We start from the raw sequence: 5,001 nt of genomic DNA, 5'->3' as shown, positions 1-5,001 counted from the left end.
CAACACCACAACAACTGGAAAGAGTAAAAGGGCTTTGTGACATAGCGGAAAGAAAAAGTATGGAAACCAGGAAGCGTACCCCTCATAACTATAAAGATGGAAGTGTTGTTTCTCCTAGCCTTCCACAACCTACAAGGGTTACACCACAACAATTGGAAGAAAAAAGAGATAAAGGGATTTGTTACAATTGTGATAGCAAATGCACTGAAGGTCATAAGTGTGCTGAGAAGAAATTATTTTACATACAATATGAAGAGGAGGAAGAAAAGGATCAAGAAACATCAAAAGAAGAAGATATACACCAGGACCCCACCCCAGAGAAAGAAGAAATGAATCAGACCATATCTTGTAAATCATGGGCAAGAATTACCACTCCTCAAACTCTCAATATAGAAGGACATATCAAGAAGAAAAATGTGCAAGAAGTGAAAGATCACATCGAGAAAGAAGAAATGAATCCAACCATATCTTGTAATTCATTGTTCGAAATTACCACTTCTAAAACTATCAAGATAGAAGGACATATCAAGAAGAAAAATGCTCAAGAAGTGAAAGATCATATCGAGCATCAAGAAATGAATCCGACCATATCTTGTAAAGGATTGGAAGAAATTACCACTCCTGAAACTCTAGAGATAGAAGGACATATCAAGAAGAAAAAGGTTCAAGCAGTGAAAGATCACATCGAGCATTAACAACAAGTTCTCCAACTTGTAAAGGATAACGCCACTTCGGTGCAAAATCAAACGAAACAACAGGTAGATAAACATTGTAGTGAAAATTGTTTTGATGTAGGTGATTGGGTATTTTTACTGCTACATCTCAAGCAAGCTATTTATGAGAAGGAAATGTTGGCAATACTACATGCACTTAAAAAATGGCGACCTTACTGAATGGGAAGACTCTTCAAGGATGAGGATGTGGAAGCATGGTTTTGTGCTATTTATATTATCCAACCAGATTGGATAAACGAAGCAAGGGATGAATGGAAGAAGGACGAAGAAGTATGGCCACTTATTCAAAAGTTGTAGAAGATCCCAATTCAAACAATATTGCCAGAAATTGAAGAGGAAGGAAAAATCATATTGGAACTTGGAGCAATAACAGAAACAAGAACCCGACAGCTATGAAATCGATCAATTTCAGAGTATCTCATCAAGTGGAAGAACTTACCTGCTGAAGATTCCACATGGGAGGACAAGAATTTTATACAGAAGCATCAAGAACTACTCAAGCGTTGAGGACAACGCTTTTTGAAGGAGAGGGGCATGTTAGGCCCTTATACTACTATTGTAACCCCTTATTTTTATTAGTATAACCCACTTATTATATTGTTGTACCCATGTAGTGCCCATATTGTTACTATTGTGCTACATAGAAGCCCACTATTGTTATTATTGTGCCCTTACATTATTATTGTTATGTCGGCTCTGATTATGTTATGACCCCTTAGACTCCTATATAGAAAGGAGGTCTTTTCATTTGTATCATCCAATAATTGTTCATTTATGTAATGTAAAGGAGGTTGCCCCCTCGAAGAGGCTAAATTCTAAGGTGTTGATCTATCTTTTCTATCTTTTCTTGAGCTGGTTTCATAACAATTTACTTGATGCTTATATAGTCCATTTGAAGAGTCGTATTGTTGCCTACATCTCGTAGGAGGTCCCCCTGGAGTTGTAAGGTTTTGTTGTTTTCAAACTAACATTTCAATTATGTATTCTATATTGCGTTTAATTCATTTATTTCACTCATAGTTCGATTATTAATGAATACTTTTAACAGTGATCATAGAGTTGATAACAAAACACATTTTGTTTAATCATTTTGGTGTAGGATGAATGAGTGAAGCCAAGATATCTTGTGCACATGATAAGTAGCATAGCAGAGTGTGGATTGAGTTACAATTTATAGTACAGTTTGAGTTTGCTGAAGAGGATTTCAATTTCCAATTAGTATTAATTTCTCTTTTTCTGTCAGAGTGATTTAGATTTAGTTTCATTATTTAGTTGAATAAGTGCAATATTTATTTTTGCAAAGTGTAATCTTCCTTTAAAGCAAGTGTGATAATCCTAGTTTCTTATTTCCTTTCAAGTAAGTGTGGTAATCCTAGTTTGATATTTCTCTCAAGAAAGTGTAATTTTTCTTTCAAGTAAAGTGTGATATTTCATTTAAGCAAGTGCAATAATTTTGCTTCATTTTTTTTAAAGAGTGATCTATTTACTTTCATGCAAGAGTAATGAAAACATGTGCATCTCAATATCTCAATTTAATCTAGGAATTGCTTGAATAGTAAGTACTTCTGGTACATACATTACACATACACTTAATCAGTATACTAGCCCTGATATATAATTTAAGTAGTAATTTAACATCAATTAAATTACTAAACATTTTGGCGCCATTGCCCAGGAAGTGTATATAGGAGTCTTCTTCTTTTTCTTTTCATTGAAAAAATAAAAAATAAAAATGATATGCATAGGGAAAGAGATTCTAGAGGTAGATTTGTAAATAGAGGTAGGAGTTTGATTCCAAAATCATCACTCACCCCACTATGACCGCGTAGTGCCACACCATCCACCCAAACTCATATTCCATCAATTGCAGGTAGGCATAGACTTCCTGAGGTACTTAGATCTGAAATCCAACCAAAAGTTGACCAAATTCCTCTACTGAAGCTGTAGTTGAAGAATGAGATCCTACATCTCCAACTGAAGGAGTAATTTTTCTATCTTCAATTGGAGAACAACTTCTAGGATAAGAATTATAAATCCCTAGTGAAGAGGAACAAGAAGAAACCTATTTTAACATTACATTGATAGAAGAACCAAAGGAGCTAGAGGAGGAACTAGAAAAAATAATTTTGGAACATTACATTCATTCTGAGGAATTTACAGTGGCAGGAGAAGAGGAAGAAGAAGAACATAATGTGAATGGTGAACAACCTAGGATTCGAGGTGGAAGAGGTGGAGGAATAGGAAGAGGGGGTGTTAGGATAGATATAGAACCTTTTGGATTTCCCATCTTTGATGAAGATACCACACTCACAATAAAAAATATCTCACCCTCCATCCTTCCTAATTTTCATGGATTAAGAAATGAGGATCCTAAAATATTTCTCTCTAAGTTTGAAGTCCTACGTAGATCCTATGACTACTTGCTTGATACTCAAATGTTGAAATTGTTTCCAGCTACTCTTAAGGATGCAACATTAAAATGGTTGATGGGCTTATGATTACATTTTATAATAACATGGGAACAAATGAAAACTGCATTCTTAGAAAAATACAAGGATTATTGTATGCCCCATAACATTAAAAATGAATTTTAAAATACTACAAAAAAAAGATGAAAATATTGAAGATTTCGTTGAAATATTTTCTTATAATGTAGAAAGGGCTAAAATGCATAATCTAGATGAAGAAACTTTGAAAACTCTCTTACTGAAATCTATCAGAGGTGAGTAGATAGATCTTCTCAATTTGATGGGTTAAGGAGATATATCTCAGTTATCATTTGGAGATACTTGTGAGTTATTCATACACATTTCAAGAGGAAAGACAATAACTAGGAAAAATCCAAGAGATATTGTTATGTGAAGGATTAATAAATTTGCAGCTGGGACAATAATTACGACTAAAATAGGAAATTTTCTTGACAACTTTAAAACAAATACTTTGGGGAGTCTTAGTGAACAAAATGCTAAAAATGTTGCATTATCTATATTTTTTCCAAAATGTGGAAAGAAGCATGCCTTGAGAGAATATTATCTTGACTTAAAAAGAGTTGCAACCTATGTTATATGTGTAGAAAATCACGATACAAAGGAATTTCCTTTAATACCAGGTCTTGAAGTCATTTTTCAATAGAAAGTAATGCCAAATCAGGTAGAACCTCTTTGTTTTTTTGCCAAGACACAATGGAAAAATCCACAATCGAATATGACTCAAGGTTTCAACACTCAAACATATGCACAACCATCACAAAGAAATTGGACTGCACCCATGCCTTGGAAACCTTGGCCTCAACCTTGGGGATAAGGATGAAAAACTCCTTATGGAAAGTACCCTCAATATCCTCAATTTCAACAACCTTACCCTGTTTTTCCACCACAATATTTTCCTCATCCAGTTCAACCCTCTCAACGTCAAAATACAAACCCACAACTTTCACTACCATTTCCACAAAAGCCAAATCAACTACTTGCTCAACCACTTCCAAATCAAAATAATAAACATGCACAAATTGTTTACAACATGGAAGGACATAATTTCCAAACTTACATGATAACTCCATTAGGTCTAAACAATGTCCAACTTAGATATGGTAGAGTATTCGAAAATAATTTACCATTCTTTTCTATCTAGGAGTCTGATAATGATGACCTCTCTAAGACATAGACATCTCTTAATCAATAGGAAAATCCTAAGAAAGAAACCACCCCTATACATTATGATGATACTCCAATAAACTCAACTCCCATTATAGAACAACGTTCAATTTCTATTCAAAATCCACCTTTTCCTGAAAGATTGAAAATTGACAAAGGGGTAGAAAAACAAATTGTGTTCCTTGATTATGATATGATATATGAACTGAAGAATGTTTGTCTAAAAATTCCTTTGTTACAAGCTATCAAAGAAATATCAATATTTGCAAAGAGAATGAGGGAATTAAGTATTAAAAAACTAGGAAGAGAAAGGAAAGACGTTAAAAGGATCTAGTTAGTTGGAAAAATTGCAGATATCATGGTGGGAAAGGAAACAACTCACAAATATCTAGATCTAGGAAGTCCCATTATGAAAAAAACACATTAATGGTGTTGAGATTCCAACTATATTGATTGATTTAGGAGAAACCCTAAATATGATGAGTAAACAAACTATGAATCAATTCAAACTTCCTAATATTCAATATACACCTACATTATTGTAATTAGTAGATATATTTGTTATTAAAATTGATGGTGTGTTAGAAGATGTATTTGTATCCTTAGATTCTTTG

The sequence above is a fragment of the Pinus tabuliformis genome, chromosome 7, assembly GCF_031772625.1.
Source record: "Pinus tabuliformis cultivar Carrire ecotype Pingquan chromosome 7, CPIR1, whole genome shotgun sequence".
In the NCBI taxonomy this organism is placed as follows: domain Eukaryota; kingdom Viridiplantae; phylum Streptophyta; class Pinopsida; order Pinales; family Pinaceae; genus Pinus; species Pinus tabuliformis.
The sequence above is the reverse complement of the archived record's forward strand: the minus strand, read 5'-3'. Positions refer to the sequence as shown.